Consider the following 24,810-nt stretch of genomic DNA (forward strand, 5'->3'; position numbering starts at 1 on the left):
ACTGAATCCAGCAGCACATCAAAAAGCTTATCTACCACAATCAAGTTGGCTTCACCCCTGGATGCAAGGCTGGTTCAACATACGCAAATCAATAAACTTAATCCATCACATAAACAGAACCAATGACAAAAACCACATGATTATCTTAATAGATGCAGAAAAGCCCTTCAACAAAATTCAACAGTGCTGCATGCTAAAAACTCTCAATAAAGTAGGTATTCATGGAATGTATCTCAAAATAATAAGAGCTATTTATGACAAACCCACAACCAATATCATACTGAATGGGCAAAAACTGGAAGCATTCCCTTTGAAAACTGTCACAAGACAAGCTGCCTTCTCTCACCACTCCTATTCAACATAGTATTGGAAGTTCTGGTCAGGGCAATCAGGAAAGAGAAAGAAATAAAGTGTATTCAAATAGAAGGAGAGGAAGTCAAATTATCTCTGTTTGCAGATGACTTGATTGTATATTTGGAAAACCCCATCATCTCAGCCCAAAAACTCCTTAAGCTGATGAGCAACTTCAGTAAAGTCTCAGGATACAAAATCAATGTGCAAAAATCACAAGCACTCCTATACACCAATAATAGACAAGCAGAGAGCCAAATCATGAGTAAATTCCCATTCACAGTTGCTACAAAGAAAATAGAATACCTAGAAATACAACTTACAAGAGACATGAAGGACCTCTTCATGGAGAACTACAAACCACTGCTCAAGGAAATAAGAGAGGACACAAACAAATGCAAAAACATTCCATGCTCATGGATAGGAAGAATCAATATCATGAAAACAGCCATACTGCCTAAAGTAATTTATAGATTTAATGCTTTTCCCATCAAGCTACCATTGACTTTCTTCACAGAACTTGGAAAAACTACTTTAAATTTCATGTGAAACCAAAAAACAGCCTGTACAGCCAAGAAAATCCTAAGCAAAAAGAACAAAGCTGGAGGCATCATGCTACCTGACTTCAAACTATACTACAAGGCAACTGTAACCAAAACAGCATGGTAACGGTACCAAAACAAATATACACATCAGTGGAACAGAACAAGGTCTCAGAAATTACACCACACATCTACAACCATGTGATCTTTGACAAACCTAACAAAAACAAGAAATGGGAAAATGATTCCCTATTTAATAAATGGGGTTGGGAAAACTAGCTAGCCATATGCAGAAAACTGAAACTGGACTCCTTACTTACACCTTATACAAAAATTAACTCCAGATGGACTAAAGACTTAAACATAAAACCAAAAACCATAAAAACTCTAGAAGAAAACCTAGGCAGTACCATTCAGGACACAACCACGGGCAAAGACTTCACGACTAAAACACCAAAAGCAATTGCAACAAAAGCCAAAATTGACAACTGGCCTCTAATTAAACTAAAGAGTTTCTGCATAGCAAAAGAAACTACCATCAGAGTGAACAGGCAACCTACAGAATAGAAGAAAAAGTTTGCAATCTATCCATCTGACAAAGGGCTAATATCCAGAATATACAAAGAACTTAAACAAATTTACAAGAAAAAATCAAACAACCCCATCCAAAAGTGGGCAAAGTGTATGAACAGACACGTCTCAAAAGAAGACATTTATGCAGCCAACAAACATATGAAAAAAAAACTCATCATGACTGGTCATTAGAGAAATGCATATCAAAACCACAATGAGGTACCATCTCACACCACTTAGAATGGCAATCATTAAAAAGTCAGGAAACAACAGATGCTGGAGAGGATGTGGAGAAATAGGAAAGCTTTTACACTGTTGGTGGGAGTGTAAATTAGTTCAACCATTGTGGAAGACAGTGTGGTGATTCCTCAAGGATATAGAACCAGAAATACAATTTGATCCAGCATTCCCATTGCTGAGTATATACCCAAGGATTATAAATCATTCTACACACATATGTTTATTGTGGCACTGTTCACAATAGCAAAGACTTGGAACCTATTCAAACGTCCATCAATGATAGACTGGATTAAGAAAATGTGGCACATATACACCATGGAATTCTATGCAGCCATAAAAAAGGATAAGGTCATGTCTTTTGCAGGGACATAGATGAAGCTAGAAACCATCATTCTCAGCAAACTAACACAGGAACAGAAAACTAAACACTGCATGTTCTCACTCATAAGTGGGAGTTAAACAATAAGAACACATGGACACAGGGAGGGGAACATCCCACAGTGGGGCCTGTTGGGAGTGGGGGGAAAGGGGAGGGAGAGCATTAGTACAAATACATATGCATGCAGGGCTTAAAACCTAGATGATGGGTTGATGGGTGCAACAAACCACCATGGCACAGGTATACCTATGTAACAAACCTGCACGTGCTTCACATGTATCCCAGAACTTAAAGTACAATAAATTTTTGAAAAAGATTAAAAAATGAATGCACAGAGCATAAGTGAGCTGTTGGATAAATTCAAGTAGCTTAATATATGTATAATTAATATCCCTGAAAATTGGGGGAGGTGGGAATTTTAAAAATTGAAAAAATAATGGAATGGCTAAAAGCTTTCAATTTGATGAAAACTGTAAATCCTTGGATCCAAGAAGATAAATAAACTCCAAAAGTAAGAAACTTAAAGAAAGCTATACCAAGTCAAATCATAATCAAATTCCTTGAAATCAGTGCCAAAAAGAAAATGTTAAAAAGAAGCCAAAGGGAAAAAATACATTATATTCAAAGGAAGAAACATAAGAATGACAATAGAGTTATTATGGGAAACAATGTAAGCCAGAAAATAGTGGAAGTACCAAAAGGAAAATCTTTTCAATCTATAATTCTATATTAAGTGAAAATCTATTTTTAAAACAAAGTGAGAATCAAAAAGTTTTCAGTTATAAAGGAGCTGAAATAATTCATCAACATCAGACTTGCACCACTAGAATGCTAAAGAAAGCCTTTGGTAGGAAAAAAAAAAAAATGGGAACCTGGTTCAATATAAAGGAATGACAAGCATGAGAAGTAGTAACTATAAGGGTTATTATAGGTAAATATTACATTTTTTCTTAATATTTAACAAAAAAGTAATAGCATTATATTATGGGTTCTATAACATAGAGAGAGGTAAAACGTATGACAACAATTGTTCAAAAGGATGAGAGGTAAGAAACACAAGTATATTTTTAAGATTCTTTTGCTTTATGTGGTGTATTATCAATTGAAAGTTAGGTATAATAAATTAAAGATATATGAATGCTCTTCAACTTATGATGAAGTTATGTCCCAATAAATCCACTGTAAGTTAAAAAATATCATAGGTTGAAAATGCATTTAATACACCTAACCTACCAAACATCATACCTTAGCCTAGTCCACTGATATGGTTTGGCTGTGTCCTCACCCACGTCTCATCTAGAATTTTAATCCCCATAATCCCTACATGTTGAGGAAGGTACATGGTAGGAGGTGACTGAATTATGGGGGCAGTTTCCCCCATGTTTTCTCATGATAGTGAGTGAGTTCTCATGAAATCTGATGGTTTTATTAAGGAGCTCTTCTCCCTTAACTCTCTCTCATCTGCCGCCATGTAAGATGTGCCTGCTTCCCGTTTTGCCATGACTGTAAGTTTCCTGAGGCCTCCCCAACCATGTAGAACTGTGAGTCCATTAAACCTTTTTTCTTTATAAATTACCAGCCTCAAGCAGTTCTTTATAGTAGTGTGATAACAGACTAATACACCCACCTTAAACATGCTGAGAACCCTTATTTTTGCCTAGAGTTGGGCAAAATCATCTAACACAAGACCTATTGTATAATAAATAGCTCATGATCTATTAAATACTGTACACTGAAAGTGAAAAACAGAATGGTTGTATGGTGGGCACTCAAAGTATGGTTTCTACTGAATTTGTATTACTTTTGTGCCATCAAAAAATCCTAAGTCAGATCTTCATAAGTTAAGAACCATCTGTATATTAAACACCCTAAAGCAATGACTAAAATAACAAAATGGAGTTTTAACTAATAAACTAAAAAAGGAAAAAAAGCATGAAAATACAATTAATCCATAAAGGAGACAGAAAAAGAGGTAAAAGGGAACACAGAATAGATAACACAAGTAGAAAACAAATACAAGAATGGTAGATTTAGATTTAAATCCAACCATATCAATAATTACATTTAAAACAATGAAATGTAATTAATTTTCATTTAATTAAACCCAATTAAAAATATGGAGATTGTCAAATTGGATAAAAAAACCAAGACTCAATTGTCTCCCACCTACAAGAGAACTACTTTAGATATGAAGACACAAATAGATCAAAACTAAAAGGATTGAAAAAGATTTACTATCACAATACTAATCTAAAGAAAGCCAGATTAGCTATACTAATATTAGAAAGTCTACTTCAAAGCTAAGAATATTACTAGGGTTTTAGAAGCTCATTTCATATGGATAAAAGGGCCAATTTATTTATAAGACATAACAAACCTAAATATTCATGTACTTAATAAAAGAACATCAAAAATACATGAAACAAAAACTGATAGAATTGCCAGAAAAAGGCAAATTTACCATCACATTTGGAGAACTTAACATGTGTTTTAATATTTAATAAAACAAAGAGACAGAAATCAATATTGATATCAAAGATTTGAACAGCACTATCCACCAGTTTATCATCTGACATTTATAAAAAACCCTACCAACAACAGCAAAACACATTATTTTCAAGTGTTTAAGGAACATTTACCAAAATAAATTATATTCTAAGCTATATTTTAAAAGTCTCAGTAAACTTTTAAAAATTCAAATCTAATCCTCTTGGAATTAGATTAAAAACTAGTAACAACAAGATCTCTTTAAAAATCCTCAAAGCGACAAGAATGTTAATGACAATTTAAAACTACCCCAAATCATCAAAAGGTAAATAAATAAATTGCAATAGATCTATACAATGGGACACAACTCTGCAATAAAAAGAATGAACTCATGCTATGGGCAACAACATGGATGCGTCTCAAAACTATTAAGCTGAACCAAAGAAGCCAGATAAAAAAAGAGTATATGTGTATGATTTCATTTATATAAAGTTTTAGAAAATTCAAACTAATCTATAGAGACCAAAAGCAGATCAGTGGTGCCTGGAAATAGAGAAGGGGGACAGAGAGGAACATTCCAAAGAAAGGATGCTCTAGGTGTAAAACTTTAGATATTAGCCAACAGTAAAGGAACATTTGGAGAATCGGAGTCCTTTTCCTTCACATCAAATTCAGTCTCTTGTTTGTGAGGCTTGCCTTGGGCATCACCTGGGATTGTGCCTTGAGCATCACCTGGGATTGTGCCTTTGGCTCTCTTTGTTCATGGGGATAGCATTAAATGAGGCAGGGACTACACAAGCAAATTGAGAGGTAAAAATGCAGCAAAAGCAAATGTCATCAGTAGCTGGCAGCTCTTCATTTCACATTATATCTATGGGACAAAGAAGACTTTTTTTTTTTTTTTTAATGAAAGTATTTTCAGAGACATTGCCCTTAAACCACAACAGCTGTAAGAACCCAGGCACATTTTGTCAACTTCTGACTGAGCCCCTCTGTGACATTTTCCCACTTACAAGATTGCACTGTGTGTCTTTAAATTGGATTCATAAAAAACATGGGGGTTGCATATAGGCTTTACTGATAGGAATAGCCAGTTTGAAGAACAAAAGATGAAACAGCATTTTAAAAGTCCATACAAGGAAGCATTCCTGTGTGTGAAGCCATTTTCCAGTGATGCTCAAGCCCCAAGGCAAGAACAGTGCTAATGTTCTGTAAAGCAAATTGGCCCTGGAATAGGAGGTCACTTTCTTCATCAGCATTGCAGGAGTAGGTTCCCTAGTGACAGAGCACAGAATCTAAGATAACCGACGTTGGAAAACCATGAACTCTTGTAAGGCTGCTGCGTGAGGAAAGCAAACTCTTGCCTTGAGGCCTTTTCTGCATGTTTTACATATTCTTGATCTGATATCCTGAGGCTTCTCCTTTGTGATCTAACCAGTTGATATTTGTTTATTTCTACAAGTGAATCCATCTCTTCAAACCTCTAGCAAGGACAAACATCCTCAAATGATGAGCCTCTGCTCCTGCATTTTGGAGGAGGTATGCCATTATATTACCACTCTGTCTTGTATTTTTATTATTTAAAAATACGCGGTGGCTCATGCCTGTAATCCCAGCACTTTGGGAGGCTGAGGTGGGTGGATCACCTGAGGTCAGGAGTTCGAGATCAGCCTGGCCAAGTTGACTAAGCCCTGTCTCTACTGAAAATATAAAAATTAGCCAGGCACGGTGGTAGCACCTGTAATCCCAGCTACTTGGGAGGCTGAGGCAGGAGAATCTCTTGAACCTGGGAGGCGGAGGTTGCAGTGAGCCGACATCACACCACTGCACTCTCCAGCCTGGGTGACAGAGCAAGACTCTGTCTAAAAAAAAAAAAAAAACTTAAAAGTGCTTTCCTATTTTCTAGGCATCACCTTATTTGGCCCTCCCAAGGGTCTTATGAAGTCAGCAGGGCCAGTGTTACTGTTCTCATTTTGCAGATGAGGAACCAGGCTCAAGGAAGTTTAGTGACTTTCCCTCCATCTCATAATAAGCTACAAGACACCTAATTGTTCAATAAGTACCAGCTATGTACTTTATTTCTTGTTTGTACTTTATAAGTGACTGACTATATTTAGAAATGGTCTACACTGATTCTTTTTTTTTCTACTTTTGACGCTTCTTATGTCTCTGAGCTGTCATGAGGAACATATCAAGTTCTACAAATGAAGGATGCAATTATATTTAGAGCTAAGTTATTTAATGTTTAACACAGAATAAGAAAAAAATCACAGTCTACTGGTCCCAGTGGTAAGGAAAACACAGGTTGGCAACTGCAAATCGTTTGCAGCTCTACAAAGGTAGGAGGCCTGGGGGAGCAAGCGGAAGGAAAGTTACTTTCAAATGCTCTAGGAAGATGCCTGGGAAAACCAGCAAAAGCGATGCAGGGAAAGTGCAGTGGTGAACTTCACAGAATTCCTCAGGACTGAAGCTTTTGACTAATGAGTCAACATAACTCAGAAACTAATTGTAGTTAAACTTCTTTTGTATATTTGTACAAATTTTCTTAAAATAAACATTTTTAAAGTATTAATTGTTTTAAAAATTGCTTTTGGTTTAATGTTTGGTCAAATGTTACACCTGTCAAAAAGGCCCTTCAATTCAGAGTGGGTATCAGAATCTGGAAGGTATTTGATTGGTCATCTGTTTTGTTAAAAGCCCACGAAAATGTCCCCTTCAACCCCTGACCCAACAAAATGACCTTAGCCGTGTTTGCTCTGCCCAGTAAGGCTCCCATATTGCCTGTACATTTGCGAGACAGATGTTTCCTAACCTGTATCTGAAATGTACAAAGCATGTATCATTGTGAAATTTTAACTAACAAATTACTAAAAAGAATAGGCTTTTCTTTCCCTGAATTTCATGACCACATTTATTCAACCACACTGTCACATTAGTGTGCAGTAGAGATTTAAATGGCAGGAAAACAGAACAGGCGATGCAAAAGATTAGAAAGAGCAAGAAGCGCTTGTGATTTATCAATACATGAGCACTATCCCCGACACCCCTCCCCCAACACCCCTTTAATGAAACTCTGGGTTTGGCGATGTGATATAGCACACACCGGCCATAATAACAGCATTTTGTCCATTGTGGGAATACAGAGCTTCTTACCCACCATCCATTGTTTCTTCTGGCAATGCCAGTAGGTGGCTGCTTACTCACAAACCCTGTCTCTGGGATGAAGGAAGGCTTATGTCTCTGGGGTGGCTCCTTGGACTAGGCAGGCAGCTGTCATCATGGAACAGGTTAGCTGGACTACACATGGATTCAAATAGCTCTGGACTCCTTAGCCCTGTGATCTCATCAGCTAGGCTCCAGTGACTCTCCTCTTAACCAAAAAGAGGGATTATAAGTTTACAGCTCCTAGTCAGAAACAGAAGCTGAGGATGTGTCAAATAAAGAGAGTCATGGGACAAGTGGACCACTCAACATGGACAAAGTGTCAGCAGTACTTTTAGAGAGCAGGAGAAGGGCATCCTCGGGCTTCTGGTTGGAGGAACCTGTCTGGAGTCAAGGTAGACTCCAGATCCAAAGAGAGACCTTGTCAGCCAACTCCAGCAGCAGCTGCAAAGCATGGTCAGTCCCCAGGGTCCACCACGACTCACCCTCCTTCAGTGGGCAAGGAGTTCTCTGAGGAGAAGTGATCACAACTATCTGTCTGATATTCCTCCAAATTACTCAGAAAACAGTAAATTAAGTTCACTTGAAGGCAAACGGCTTTCTTCCAAGGTCTCAGGGTATAGTAGAAGAGAAAAATGCAAAATAATGATTACAACTGAGACACCATTAAGTTGTTTTTACATTTTCAAACATACATTGTCAAATATATTTTAAAAGAAAGTTTCAGAATAGATGAAGCATATTATCCCACAATATAAATTTTTAATGTATATTGAAATTAGTAGAAGCATAGGAAAGTCTGAAAGAGTATGCTACAAACTGTTTAAAACCTATGACAGGATTAAGAAGCACTTTGCTTTTCTAAATTGTAAATTTCTGTACTGTTTGCATTTTTATTTACATAAGTATGCATTTCTTTTGAAATCAGAAGAATCATTTTTTTAAATAAAATGTCAAGCCTTTGAAGAAAGTTTACCATGAAACTTTTTCTTGAACAAAGCAGGCTATGAAACAATATATAGTATAATATTGGTTTCTAAATATATGCAAATATTTATGATAAATATACCAAAAGGATGTCCACTAAAATGCTGAGAAATTAATTTCTGAGGGAATGAATTGTAGGTGATTTTTTTTCCACATTTCCAAAATCTTCTAGAGTGATGACAGTTATAATCAGGAAAAAAAAAAAATCCACAATGAGATAAACCATAAAACATAAACTTACCAAGGAAAGCTGGGAAAAGACGTATCCAAGTAGGTAATCTTGAGATGCCCAAAATATTAATAGAAATTTACCAAGGGAATGGGAGAACTCTCTCTGAGGGAACAGCGTGTGAAAGGACATGAAGCTATAAAAGAGAATGAATGGTGTATTGCTCTGCCCACTAAGTGTCCCATATTGCCTGTACATTTTGGAGACAGAGGTTTCTGTCTCCGAAATGCCACATAGTTCAGCATGATAAGCTTGTGAAGTGCAAAGGAGTGAAATTGATGAGAAATTAAGCTATAAATTAGGGAACCAATGAAGGGAAATGTACACTGTGCCAGCGAACCCAGATTTGAAGCTGTAAGCCAGGGAAGCCACTGAGGATTTTAAGTAGGGAAGTGACCTGATTTGATTGGCATTTGAAATCACTGGCTTCACCGCAGGTGATGGAGTAAAACGAGGCAAAACTGAAATAAGAGAGATCAGGCTTTGCAATGGTTAAGGTAAGAAGTCATGAGGATGAATGTGGATTCAAGAGATCATTAGGAAGCAGAGCCAACAGGACTTGATAACTTGCTGGATGCACAGAGGGCAGGGGTCAGGGCTGAGGATGAGTCTAGAAGTATGCCCAGGTTTCCGATCTGAGTGGTTGTGTACTCATCATACTGTTTTCCAGAAAATAGGGAGGGGGAGTTCAAGAAGCAGGATGGAATGGGGAGATAAAGAAATATCAATTATGCTTTAGACATGCTGAATAGAAGTGACTGTGAATCATCCAGGCAGAAGTATCCAGTTCACAAATATGTAAAAATGATAATATGGGTGTAGCAGTCAGAAAAGACAAATGGACAAGAGACAAAGATTTCAGAGCTATGAGTTATAAGTGGTAGTTCGCTTACCAAGAATATGAGTGAGTCAACTCATGGGGAGTGTATACAGGGAAAAGAAAGCCATCCAAGCATGAATCTCTGAGGAATACCAAGTTGAAGGGTCAGTGATGAATTCAAAGATGGAGTCAAACACACTGAGATGTCCCAGCACAGTGGCTCATGCATGCAATCCCAACACTTTGGGAGGCCAAGGCAGGAGGATGGCTTGAGCCCTGGAATTCTAGACCAGCCTGGGCAACATAGGGAGAACCTGTTTCTACAAAAAATAAAAAGAAATTAGCCAGGTGCGGTGGTGCACACCTGTGGTCCCAGCTACTTGGGAGGCTGAGGTGGGAGGATCACTTGAGCCCGGGAGGTAGAGGCTACAGTGAGCTCTGATAACACCATTGCACTCCAGCCTGGGCGACAGAGTGAGACTCCATATCCAGGAAAAAAAAAAAAAAAAAGATGCTGAAAAGAATCAGAAAAACAATGCCCTAAAAGTCAAGAGAGGAGTATAAGAGGGAGGGAGGCCTCAAAGAACAAGGAGAGCCAGGCCTGAAACTTCTCCCTTAGCTATTAGTAAAAGCAGACATCACCTTGTAGAGGGCAGTGTTCCTAGAGGGATGGAGACTGAAAGTTAGGGTGCAAAGAGGTAAGAGGTTGAACAGAAATGAGAAGGCGGAAGCAGGTAGGACAGGTCTAGGAAGGAGACAGGCAGCAGCTAGTGGGAGAGAGTGCAAAAGGAGAGGAGTTTCGTTTCGTTCATAAAAAGGAAATACTTGCTCAGGCTGGTATTCTGAGAGGGCAGTGACAGAAGGCAGGAACAAGGAATAAAGAAGACAACAGAGGCTGCCAAGTCTGGGGAGATGTGTTCCACAGCACAGCCTGGGAGGGAGATGTCGGCTTTGAACAGGAGGGGAACCACTGATGCTACAGAGGTGGAAGGGAATAGGACAGGAGCAACTAATACAGACAATTTTGTGGATTAAAAAGCTAAATTTTGAAGGCAATACTTTAAAGATGGGCTGCAATTTCTTCCCAGAAAAAAAAAAAAAGAAAAAAGGCAAGTTCTTCAGATTGGAGTCATGGAGTTGTGCAAAAGAAGGGAGCTTGAAAAGGGAGATGAAACACTAAAGTAGCAAGTGAAACAGAACTGAAGTCTCCAAGAAAAGGACCATCGGTTTGAATTGAGTCCCCCAGCAAGTCTGGTCATTGGAGACTTGCGGCCAATTGATTGGCAAAGTAAGATTTTTTCTGCACTATGCTCAGTAGCTGCTCCTATGTAGATGCAGAGAAAGAATATTTAGATTTCCCAAACTTGGGATTTGCAAGGCCAAAGGAAGGAAAGGAAGGAAATGGGGAAGATATCAGTCCCGCGGTTGCAGAGATGGCCTGTACGTGTTCGGTTATAGAGAAGTTCAGAACACACTGCCCCCAAAAGGTGCCAACGGGCATATTGACAACTTTGAATTAAAGGTACTTGAAAAACAGCAGGTACAAGAAGATCATTCTTCCTCTTCTTAAAAATAGAAGATGAAATTCCCATCTGAAAGGTGTCCTCCTATACCAGAAAAAAAAAAAAAAAAATACTCCTATCATCGAGGATGGGACGTTGAGACTGAGGGAAGTCTGTGCAAACCTTGTTATGCTAACCCTTATCTTCCTAGTTACTTCTCTACCCAATTAACTGCCCTAGCCCAAGCCCCTTAGCCTTGTCACATTTTCACAATTTACTAATCTTTCTCCAATTCAGTATATAAGCATTCAACCCAAGCTGGGTCTCTGGGTCTTCATTTCCTTATGAAAGCTTCCATACCACATAAAAGTGACACTAAATACGTTTGTATGTTTTTCTCCCATCTGACATCAACTTAATTCTCAGGCTAATCAGAAAAACTCTAAGAGAATAGAGGTAAAATTGTGCCTCCCCAGCTGGCTAGGGCAGAAAGTGAGCCCAGGAAATTGTTGACAATTTGGAGATGGTGAGGTGGGAAGGCGGCTATGGAGGTAGCAGGGACATGGGTGTGGGCCTGCTATTAGAAAAGGTGGCTGTGAGTGGAAGAAGGGATATCAGAGTCTGGAACCATAGAAGACGCTCAGCCCTGAAGACTGAAGGTCACATGAGCTGGGGAAGAGCTTTGCCAAGGTGGCTGGAGTGTCAGTGAAGGTCACTGAAGACAACTGGTGGGGACTTAGTGGGGAATAGTGGAAAGGCCTCTGGACCAGTCTTCAGGAGTCCTGGGTTTTAATTTTACCCCTGCCACTTTCTTTCTGTGTGGCTTTGAGCTTTACACCCACCCTCTCTGAGCTTTTGTCTCCTCCATGAGAACAGAGATATGGAGGTACTGTAATGTTAAATAATACGCATGAGAATTCCTGCCACTTAGTCGGTCTCCATCAGTACTGACTGGATCTGGAGCCTGGCATGTTAGACATGAGCCTGTGGAGCATAGGAGCCCAGGGATGGGAGGGAAAATGCCCCAACTAGTATGGGACAAGAGACAGAAGAAAGGGGACTGAGGAAGAAGGGGATACACTTCGGCAGGCTTCCCAGTTTTGCTTAGAACCGACCTTACTTACCTTCAGATGGAGGAAGGCAAAGAGGAGTTACCCTGAAAGATATTTCGATCATCCTACATTGCAAAGATAGACAGCTTTGTTTCACTTGATTTATGAAGACTGTTTTTAAAATCCAGCCAACTTTGTTCTTAGATACCTGTGTCCTTGAACTCATGCCCTTTTGGCTGTTCCAGGCACTCTTTCCATCAATTATCTGTCTAGCCAGCATATTCCATTCCTCTGTCTCCACTGGCAACTTCTTTTCAGCCTCCAAACACCTGGAGTGTCTCCTTCCTTAAGAGACTCTCCCCAGCCTGCCTCCCAGCCCTGAGAGCTCTATTGGTCTCTCTCCACTTCCTTACTAATCCCACTCTAGCCCAAAACAGAGCTGGACAGAATATAAGATTCTCTTTGGTAGAACAGGGAGCCTAGAGATGCTAGAAACTGATCCAAGCCAGGCCTGACAGGGGCAGAATCAAACTGGCCGAAAACAGAACGGAAGGTGGTTGCAGAATAGAGACAGGAGAATGAAAACAGAAGGAATAACCATCTTTCACCCACTTCTAATTTAAGTCATCTCTCGGTATTGTATAAACTTTGGACTGTGGACTGTCTTGGATCCTACGGGGGACAAAAAAAATGGTTTGTATATAGATAAATACATCACCACTTGTACAATAATAGTAATAGTATAATAATAGCTAACACATGTATAGCATTTACTAAATGTCACAATTTGCTCTATGGTCATTGTGTATACTAACTTATTTAGAGCTCACAACAATCCTAGGAGGTAGGTATAGTTATTATCCGCATTTTACAGATGAGGGGACTGAGGGTCACCAAAATTAAATAACTTGTTGAAGGTCACGTATTTTGTAAGTGGTGGCCAAGCCCAGGTAGTCTGAATCAGTAGCACTTATAGAGCATTTATACTTATACTTTTTCTCATGTCATTTGCCTACTGACCCTGGGAGGCCCAGATGACATGTATAAGTATGCTCATTACCACTAACAGATAAGGACACTGAGTCCAGGAGATGAAGTCATTGCCTGAGTTCACAGAGTCAGGGAATGGCAGAGTCAGCGACTTAGGTTCTGTACTACAAATCCATGCAACTGGGGAGACATGAGTGAAAGAAACTGGCATCTGAGGCTGCTATGGGCAAACAGCAGGGCACAAAGCCAGCCTGGCTACTAGGTGAGCTGCTAGGGACAGCTGGGCACACATTCAGCCAAGTCAGCTTCAATGTCCAGGGGCTCTCTGGCAGCACACAAACCATGCATTGCCAGTTTTACACAGTTAGTGTAGGATTTCTGGAGTGTCCCCATTCTTTCAGGCAGTCATGAATCCTCCAGTGAATGTGACAATCCCAGCAGGGATCCTGGGTCTGGGTCCTAATAGCACCACTGTACTGAATCCCATGGCCCCAGTGACTTTGCTTCCACTTTTATTCTTCAGAACCCTGTCCCTTGAGACTTATCTCCCACTCCTTCTCAAAGCCCTCACCTCCCTCAATTTGACTGTGCATCCTCCTGATTCTCCTGCCTCGTGTTTCCTTGTCTCCCTACCGGGGGTTCTCTATGCCCCAACTCCACCCCTCATTGTGGGCACTCCTCAAGGCCTCATTTCTTTCCACTCTGTATACTCTTCCCAGATGGTCTCATCTCTCTCCATGATGTCCAACATTTAGTTATTTTTGAAGTACTCCTTAAATCAGTTATTATGTGGTAAAAAAAATATATTAAAGGATAGAACTAAAATTCTTCTTAAGAATGAAACTGTCGGCTGGGCGCATAATCCCAGCCTGTAATCCCAGCACTTTGGGAGGCTAAGGCAGGTGAATCACAAGGTCAGGAGTTTGAGACAAGCGTGGTCAACATGGTGAAACCCCATCTCTACTAAGAATACAAAAAATTAGCTGGGCGTAGTGGCAGGCACCTATAATCCCAGCTACTCTGGAGGCTGAGGCAAGCGAATCGCTTGAACCTGGGAGGCGGAGGTTGCGGTGAGCAGAGATTGCACCACTGCACTCCAACCCTGGGCAACAGAGTGAGACTCCCCCTCCAAAAAAAAAAATGAATGAAATTGTCTTACTTTAAGAAGATACGTTGTTGAGACAGTTGGGCAGAAAAGATAAGACCTGAGGGCAGGGGGAACCTGGAAAGAAGGAGTAGAATATAAAGAAGGCTAAATTGATTTTCTTAAGAAAATGGAAGAAATTTGGAAAATAAGGGTGAAGGAGAAGTGTCTGCCAGAGGAAAAGTAGAGATGAGTGGCATAAACTTAGGCTGAGTTGGTAGAAATGGCTGAGGGACTCTTTAAGAAGGATGCCCCTAGGTCAATGTTAGGTTATTTGCACATCTGCAATGTAAAACCCCACAATCTCTCCTGAATTTTAATAAATTCTAGTATTAGCCAAGGATTCTCATGAGGCTTTTTATGATCTCTTCTTCACAAAATAAGCAAAATTCTGATTCAATATCTGGATAAATGAGGTACAAAATAGGAGCAGGGCCTGTGAGGTTTTAGACAATCCACAAACTAATTGGGTGAGAGGCTCCTAAATTCTTAGATACCTTGTGGAAGGTATTAGACCTATGATGAGGGAGGGAATAGGGATTTTAAACCCATCTTATATAGGGACTTAAGAAACATGGATACCTCACACTAATATAATTATAAAGTTATTAAAGTTGCTCATGATAAACATTTTGAATAATACTAAAAAGTAAAAAGAAGGAATACAAATAAACTGTAGTCTACCTCCAAATACAACTAGTTTAACATTTTCATGAATAACTCTCCAATTTCTTTCCTGGTAAAACTTTTCATATAACTTAATAATCTTTTATATACTCCAGTGTCACTCCAGTATTCTAAACCTATCTTTTCAAATTCCTGTCTATTGAACAACAAGCTTGACATGTCCTAAATTGAGTTCAACATCTTTACTCCCCCTACCCCCACCTCACTGCCTTTCCTCTTTCAGGTAATGACTGAAAGACATTGTGTCAGGGGGACTCTCCTAAATGCCATTATTTTTTCCATCATGTTGGGTTACTTAATTTCTCCCCCAAATGCACTTCACACTGTTCCCTTCTAACCTCTGTCTCGTGTTGTTTTCTCTGCCTAGACTTCCTCTCTCGATAGTTTACCCATCTGTCATGGGCTGAATTTTGTTCCTCTCAAAACTCATATGTTGAAGGCTTAATCCTCAGTATGTCAGAATATGACTGTATTTGTAAATAGAGCCTTTAAAGAGGTAATTCAGTTAAAATGAGATCATTAGGGTGGGCTCTAATCTAAGATGGCTGGTGTCCTTTGAAGAAGAGGAGATTACAACACAGACATACAGAGTAAAGGATGGCCATGGGAGGACACAACCAGAAGGCAGCTCTCTGTGAGCCAAGGAGAGAGGCCTCAGGAGAAACCTATCCTGCCCTTACCTTAATCTCAGACTTCCATTGTCCAGGGCTGTGAGAAAATAAATTTCTGTTCCTTAGTCACCTAGTCTATGGTACTTTGCTGTGGCAACCCAAACTAATGTACCATCTTCAAGGCCAATCTCTGGTTCCACCTTCTTCATGTGACATTTCTGTTCTCCTTCCCTGGGGCCTGCATGACACTCTGCTATGGCTTATTTGCCCATCTGCTCTCTTGGGTGAGACATGAATCCTGCCTCATTCTTCAGGACAGACGATGTTTTACTCATCTCTATCATCATCATTGCACCTAATTCAGAGCCTTGCGTGGTGGTGTTTATGATTATTGGATTGTACTAAAATTTGTGCAAGGGTGAATTTACTTAAATATTACTGTAAAAAAGTAGAAAACGAATCATTGTAAGCAGTAAACATGTCATTTTTTTTTTTTTTTTTTTTTTTTATTCCCCAGCTACCAGGCATTTTCCTCTGATACTGAATACCCAAGAAAAGAAAGTTGTTAGGCAAACCAAAATAAATATCTAGTCTTTTAAAACTTTAAATAGGTAAGTACCTCCCTTACGCTTGGTAACATGCAAATCAACTTCTAATCCAGTATGGCACAATGGAAACCATTGGTTTGTAGGTCAGACCTCTGGTTTCATGTTGGCTCTTGTTTCAGCTTCCTATGTAACTATTATCAGATTATTTCACCTCCCCAAGTCTGCTTCCTTATCTATAAAATGGAAATGTCCATAAATACTTTATAGAATTGGCATGAGGATTGAATTACAAATAAGATGGGAAGCTGGATTGGAATCCCAGCTTTCGACCATTTATCGACTGAGTGACCTCTGACAGGTTATTTAATCCTTCTAAGCCTTCATTTCCTCAACTATAGGAGGAGGATGATGGCAATAATAGTACCAAGCTAATAAGCCTGCTGAGAGAATTACTTGGGTATCTCAGTAAATGTTCAATATATGTTAAGTGATACAATGTCAGCATTAAAGTGACTAATACAGAGACTAACACATAGATAATATACAATAAATCATATTTATTAATATTATTATACTAGGATGATTTACATTAAAAACATAACTATGGTCATAAATGAAAAGTATTTTCTTCATACTCAGTCAATATACATTTTCTAAGGGAGAAGTTCAGTATTTGAAGCAATTCAATCTTTTCCTGAGCGAGAATAGTTTTGAGCAACAGCATTGACAGAGCAATATGTAATCTCATCACTTTCAGTCCATTCTATCGTCACCTTTGGTGCTGGGGTTACCCCTCATTGCATGCAGCCAGAACTCTACTTTACAGAGTCATTTCATGCAATGGTAGACAGGAAGATAAAGCTGTTAGTGAAGCTAGCTCAGCTCCATGACAGATGCCTTCTGAGGGAGTCCAAAATGGGCGGCTTCCCCAACCCAAAACACGTGCACGTGGCTGGGTCCTTCCACGTGACATAACAAGAGTAATTAACCAGAAGAACGTGGCGGGGTGGGGTCGGTTCCAAACTAGGGAATAATAAAGAATATTTTTTAATTGTTTTTAATTTTATACAATTTTATATCCCCCCCTTCTGGAATGGGAAGAAAAGGTATAAATGGACTACAATTTTGTTTCAGAAGTAGTATTTACATATACGTATAGTATTAGCATGGAACTGTAAACCCTTTTCTTAAATCTTTACTATTTTGAAAATACTGTGTCAAGCACAAAATAAAAGCTTAGTAAATATTCCTTGAATTTCAATTCATCAATAAATTCATATCTATTTCAATGACTTCAGGAAAAATAAAACCTTATAAAATATTATATTGGTGATTCTCAAAGAATCACCAGAGTGGAGAAGCAGATGCTCATTACAATTACTTAGTTAAAAAATCATAATAATAAATCTTGATAAATAATTTTATTAAGTAAAAAAACACATTTATTCTGTACCTACCATATGCCAAGTAGCTTCTCAAAAAATAAAGATGAATTAGATTCTCTATCCTTTCAAGGTTGAATAGATAAATCCTTCCCCAATCCGATGGACTCTTAACGAAAAGAGAATTAATTTCAGAAGGGCTCTACTCCCTTTCTGCCACTTTCTCCCATGAAACAATGGAGCAGAGTGGAAAGAAAGGTGAAGTCAGGCTTTTGAGCATCTCTGTTGTGCAACATCTTCTCTTTTCCCCACTAGGGGTAGAAAGAGTGTCTTCTCAAGTTTGTGGGGATTTCTGGAGCAAAACCTCAGAATCAAAGAATGCTGGAGCCAAAGGTCATGGGAGAGGTCTCCTTGCCTCACAGTTCTCAACCCCAGTTTCTAAATGAGTGTGAGGGTCAATATATTCCTGCAGTTTTATGTCTAGTTGAAAACCACTGATACAGTCTACGGTTTTCCTTTTACAGGCAAGAAAGCTGATTCACAGGAACACGGAAAGCTTCCCTCAAATCACAGTGGAAACTCGAATCCAGGTCTCCTTACTTCAAATACCAAACTTTCTTTACCTGGGATCCCAAGAATAGCTCTAGGAAGTCTGGTGACCCTTCCTAAAATTGTATGTAAAATTTGGATATGGGCCGGGTGCGGCGGCTCACACCTGTAATCCCAGCGCTTTGGGTGGATCATGAGGTCGGGAGTTTGAGACCAGCCTGGCCAACATGGTGAAACCCCGTCTCTACTAAAAATACAAAAATTAGCTGGGCCTGGTCGCGGGCACCTGTAATCCCAGTTACTCAGGAGGCAGAGGAAGGAGAATCGTTTGAACTAGACAGGCGGAGCTGGCAGTGAGCCAAGATTGTGCCACTGCACTCCAGCCTGGGCAACGTGGCAAGACTCCGTCGCAAAAAAAAAAAAAAAAAAGGTATACATGTGTACATTTAAATGGGAAGAGGATCCATGGCTTTTAAATGGGAAGAGGATCCATGGCTTTTGACAAATTCTCAAAAAAATTAAAACCGGCCGGGCGCTGTGGCTCACGCCTGTAATCCCAGCACTTTGGGAGGCTGAGGAGGGCAGATCACGAGGTCAGGAGATCAAGACTTTCCTGGCTAACATGGTGAAACCCCGTCTCCACTAAAAACACAAAAGAATTAGCCAGGTGGCGCGGCCTGTAGTCCCAACTACTCGGGAGGTTGAGGCAGGAGAATGGCGTGAACCTGGGAGGCGGAGCTTGCTGTGGGCCGAGATCGTGCCACTGCACTCCAGCCTGGGCGACAGAGTGAGACTCTGTCTCAAAAAATAATAATAATAATAATAATTAATTAATTATAACCATAAGTTCAAATTTGCATTAGCTATTTCCCAGGCAATTTTAAGAAGTGTCTGGGTATAGTGAGCAGGATTGGCCAGGTGTGACTCAGGGTTAGAACCCCACATAACATGATTGGAGAGATGTGGTATGAGCCCCACTCTATAAGAACTCCCCAGTTTCCTCCCAAACTTCTGCCTGAAATTGCTTTGTGGGTTAACGGATTTTGTACTATTCAAATGCAGATGTCCCTGGAGAAACAACAGAAGTCATTGTCACACACAATAAAGTTGAAGTCATCATATTGCCTCCAAAAAGCTGTGGAGTAGCTGCAAGCAGATATGAAGGATGGGGAAGGGACACAGGGACTACAGGAATCCTGTGCATTGAGGGATGGGAGAGCTCCACGGAGGAAATGGCACAAAAATGGAGGCAGTTGGGCCTCAAAAACCCAAAGCACCATCCAGTTGCCGCCGTGATAGAACAGCAGAAGCGTAGGGGCCCAGAGTTACCGCTGGTCCCAGTCAAGCGGCAGCGGCATGAGTTGCTGTTGGGAGCGGCGGGGTCGGGCCCTGGAGCGGGGCAGAAGCAGGCCAACCCGGGAGCTTTGCTGGTGTTCCTCCCTTCAAGCCCCAATCATGCTGCTCTCTGGACATGAAGGGGAAGTATACTTCTTCAAGTTCCACCCCAACGGATCCACCTTTCCATCTGCAGGATTTGACCGACTGATATTGTCATGGAATGTATATGGTGACTGTGATAACTCTGCCATACTTAAGGGACACAGTGGAGCAGTGATGGAACTGCACAACAACACAGATGGCAGTATGCTCTTCTCAGCATCCACAGATAAAACTGTGGCTGTGTGGGATAGCGAAACAGGCAAGAGGGTTAAAAGCCTAAAGGGACATACTTCTTTTGTGAATTCCTGTTATCTAGCCAGCTTGTTTGCACTAGCAGTGACGATGGCAGTTAAGCTTTGGGACATCTGGAAGAAAGCAGCCATCCAAACATTTCGGAACATGTACCAGGTGTTAGCTGTGACCCCCAATGACCCAAGTGATCAGATTATTTCTGGTGGAATAGACAATGATATCAAGGTCTGGGACCTGCACCAGAACAAACTAATGTACACCATGACAGGCCATGCAGATTCAGTGACTGGCCTGAGCTTAAGTTCTGAAGGCTCTTGTCTCTTGTCCAATGCAATGGACAATACAGTTCTTGTCTGGGATGTCTGGCCATTTGCCCCCAAAGAGAGGTGTGTAAAGATATTTCAAGGAAATGTGCACAACTTTGAAAAGAACCTTCTAAGATGTTCTTGGTCACCTGATGGAAGCAAAATAGCAGCTAGCTCAGCCGACAGGTTTGTGTATGTGTGGGATACCACAAGCAGAAGAATATTGTATAAGCTGCCCAGCCATGCTGGCTCCATCAGTGAAGTTGCTTTCCACCCTGACTAGCCCATCATTATCTCAGCATCGAGTGACAGCATCGAGACTGTGTGTGATATGGAATGGAAGACTCCAAGGCTACTTGTCTTTGATACCTCAGACTGCATAAGTGACGTCAAATGTTTGTTGCCCAGGCTAGTACCCTCCCTTCAGATGACCATTACTGGCAAGAAACAGAGGAGGCGGTGGCCATATTCCGAAAACCACTGCTATCCCATTTCACCAGGATGACTAAGGCAAGCTCCCCGTGGCCTCTAAAATCTACCTGCCAGATTTCAGGGAGTGTTTTATTTTATTTTTTCTTTTTCTTCTATCCTGTTTTGTAATGCCTGACCAATGTGACAAATTTGCTGGTTGGGATTTTTTTTTTAATTTAGTAATTGGCTTGTATGATATTTTCTTTCTGTATTTCTCTGTGATTTTGTATTAAAAGCCTTAAAAACAAACAAACAAACAAACAAACAAACAAACCCAAAGCACCTCTGTTTTCTGTCGAAGACAGTCCTGAAGGGTAAAAATCCAAACTCACTGCAACAGATCAGAAGCCTCATGAACTGACAATTTGGCTGAGACCACTCTAAGCCCTGTGACGTTCTCCGTCAAATAGTTGAGTAGGTAAATAAATAAATATTATGGCAGCCAGAGAAACACCATGTTTCCCTGAAGAATTCCACTTGCAGACTTGAAGAAGAGTTCAACAACAAGCATCTGGTAAAGTTAGCTAGAAGCTGCCATATCTTCTAAAAGTGGAAGCTCACTGACAGATGCCCCCTCATTGGCAGCCCAAGCCCAGTCTTCCTGGTGCCTTTTTAGACCCCTGCATTGGTGGGGCTCCATGCCTCCTGATGGGAGGCTGGGCTGCTATAAGAACAAAAGGGTCAGTGGAAGCGACCACGTTGTCTAAATATCAGCCCCTCCAGCTCTTCTCGACCTCAGGCACTCTGACGTATAGGGGTAGCTAACCAGCTTTAAAAAAGAGACCTAAAAAAGGACTTGTCAGGTATGGGTCCCTGATTTCCCATTGATACTTCGACTATAGGCTGGAACAGTCAGGGTGTCAGGGAAGGGCTCACCCATTCCTTAATGAGTAAAAGAAGCATGGCATTCTCTGCTGGGAGAATTTTATTTTGCTGAATACCATAGATCTTGCTAACTACCTACCCTTCTGATGACTGACTGTTCACACAGCTAAAGAGCTCCTCCTGCTGAATTCTCATCAAGAAACTGGCTGCAGAAAGCAGTTCCTCCTTATAAGCTCGGCATGTAGCCCTCTGTCAGCTACATAATGTTTCTAATTCCTACCCAAGAACAAAACACTAAAAGTTAATTATTACTTGAAGGGAACAAAGAGAGAAAATACCAAGTGTTTAGTTCCTAAAATTATTTTGAGTAAAACTGGAGATAAGAAGGCTAGCCTTGAGCAGTATCTTTGTCCCCAAATGTATAATGTATTAGTCAGAGTTCTCTAGAGAACCAGAACTAATAGGAGGTAAATATAAAGAGATCATTAGAAGGAATTTGTTCCTATGATTATGGAGGCTTAAAAGTTCCATAATCAGTAGTCTGCAAACTGGAGACCCAGGAAAGTTGGTGGTGTAGTTCCAGTCCGAGTCTGAAGGCCTGAGGACCAGGAGAGCCAATGGTACATGTCACTGTCTGAGGGCAGAAGGCCAACGTCCCAGCTCAATCAATTGGACAAAGAGAGTGAATTCTGCCTTCCTCCATCTTTTGTTCTATTCAGGTCCTCAACTGATTGGATGATGGCCACTCACATCAGGAAGGGCAGTCTGGTTTACACAGTCCTCTGGTACAAATGCTGATCTCATTGGAAACACCCTTACAGACACACCCAGAAATAACATTGAAACAAACATCTGGGCACCCTGTGGCCCTGTCAAGTTGACATATAAAATTAACCATCGCATACGATTTGTTGCATTTTTTTTTTTTTTTTGGTTACATAGTGTTAATAAAACTGGATGAAACTTAGAATTAATGCTGTCTTTTAAAGATGGGGAAACTGAGGTCCCTAGAGAGGTTAAGGGGCTTGACTGAGACTCCCAGTGACAGTTGGATAGACCTGGAAGTAAAATCCAGATGAACTATGCTATTTTCTTTTCTACTGACAGCTGGACAGTAATTGCTCTTATTACCTGAATGATTCATAACCCATTTCCAGCGTGTTTAACATTTATAACTAATTAGTTAAAGCTAGGAAGAGTTTCACTTCCAGACATTGAATTTTTTGTGTGTTTTTTAGACCCTCTTCTTCCCATTGTCTTATTACACCCTCACTCCCTCATCTCAGAAACACCCTGGTTATCTCACCAGCCATCTTGATGATGGTTCTGTTGCCCTGAGAGTGAAATCAGGGCTGAGCTTGTTAAGAAGAAAAATGCTGAGTCAATTTCTACCCAACTGACAGATTTTGTGGCAGGGCCTTGTAACCAGGGTCCCCGCCCCTCTTAGGTATTGACGGCAGTGAATTGAGGCATCCGACACTCAGATCTTCTTCCAGGCTTTTCTTTCTCTCCAGAGGAGAAGCCTTTTCTAAACACTTGCCAGGTGCTGTCGATGAGCCTTACATGTCTTTCCCTAGAAGCAAAATGTTTAAGGTCCACAAGTGAATAAAATACGCACACTAGCTTCTGAAAGAAACTGCCCGATGACAGAAGGACCTTTACATCCAGAGGCATTGGCAAAGTTGTGTGGGGCCACATGGGTAGATTGGAACTGCTCTAGCTTAAAAGGCATTAGATGCCCTGGGATCTCTCCATGGCTAGCAAAACCCAGCTCAGAGAGTGTTCTCAGCCTCCAGTATTCCCCTGGGACTTTCCAGGTCCTATCTTGGTCCTTTGGCCTAAGGTTTTATCCCCTTGTCTTGTCTACTCTATGACTTCACGCTGACTACCTCCGATTACCTAGCAAGGCCCCTGTCTACTCTCAGTGGCCACTTGCCACTAACCAATGACCTGGGAATAAGTAACAAATCACGTCACCATCCTCATTCCCTTTTGAAAAATGCCATTTGATGGCCAGATGTGCTGACTCACGCCTATAATCCCAGCATTTTTGAAGGCCGAGGAGGGTGGATTGCTTGAGGTCAGGAGTTTGAGACCAGCCCAGCCAACATGGCAAAACCCTGTCTCCACAAAAAATACAAAAATTAGCCGGGCGTGGTGGCGGGCACCTGTAATCCCCGCTACTCAGGAAGCTGAGGTATGAGAACTGCTTGAGCCTGGGAGGCGGAGGTTGCAGTGAGCTGAGATTGCACCATGGCATTCCAGCCTGGACAACAAAGCAAGACTCTCTCTCAAAACAAACAAACAAACAAAAATGCCATTTGAATTACGCAGAAGGGCAAGGCTTCAAAATTCTGTTACGGAACTCTGCTGTCCCTCTGTCTGTCACACACACCTCCACCCAGAGGGACTTAAGAGTGTGTTTGCTCATAGTATCTGGTTTAATAACAGCTTCTGATGAGTAGAGATCCAAAGAAAATTGTCAGGTTTATGTGTAAATCCACTGGGCATCAAATGCTAGCCTTGTTCCTAGAGATTTTTCTTGGCATATTGCCAAGAAATACAAAACCCAGTCCTGTGTGCAGTTGAAATGTATGCAGAAGGTGTGTGTGATAAGATTTCTCATTAAAGAACACCCTTGGCTGACATACACAGCCTCAAATACATTTTACTCCCAGAAATCACTTGGTCAGATTGAATAATTACAAAGATACTAGAGAAGTCTGTGATTTGTAAAAATAAGCTTACAAAATGGAATCCACTAATAGGCTAGGCATTTTTGTCACTGATTTCAAAAGAAATTTTCAGAAACTGACTGTCCAAAGAAGACGGTTATGTAGGTAGAGATTAGAGGCCCTGTAGTGTTTTAACTCTCTGGAGGGTGTAGGGGAAATGAAGAGCCCTCGAAATAAACACTTTGAAGAGCAGAGTACGTTCACATTGGACTCTTTCTTGCGATTGGCTTCTTAAAGCAGAAAACGTTATACAAATATGAAGAACTGTCTTCAGAGAGGACATATTTCACATTCCTGCCCTTTAATGGTCCTAATGTTGTAAAATTGGATAAAGTACATATTGCCGCTAAATGAAAAGTATAAATCTCTTTCCCACTTGCTATCCCAATTTCCCTCAAGGAAATTCTTTCAAGCACTCTGCTTTATAGTTAATGCTAATTTCTCCATGGCCAAAGGACCACTGGGGAGAAATTTGTGTTTAAAATGTAGTCATATGGATTAGGATTCTTCAGGAAAGCAATTATTCAATGACATTTATAGAAGAGAG

General features: G+C 40.6%; 1 protein-coding gene and 1 pseudogene across 2 annotated transcripts in view; one reads left to right on the plus strand and one right to left on the minus strand.

The window, feature by feature from the left end:
- KCNAB1 (potassium voltage-gated channel subfamily A member regulatory beta subunit 1) overlaps positions 1–24,810 on the minus strand; it is a 416,330-nt gene that overhangs the window by 336,021 nt on the left and 55,499 nt on the right. The window lies entirely within an intron of this gene.
- LOC116273870 lies at positions 19,468–20,737 on the plus strand (annotated as a pseudogene).

The sequence above is a fragment of the Papio anubis genome, chromosome 2 (genome assembly GCF_008728515.1).
Source record: "Papio anubis isolate 15944 chromosome 2, Panubis1.0, whole genome shotgun sequence".
Classification (NCBI taxonomy): Eukaryota; Metazoa; Chordata; class Mammalia; order Primates; family Cercopithecidae; genus Papio; species Papio anubis.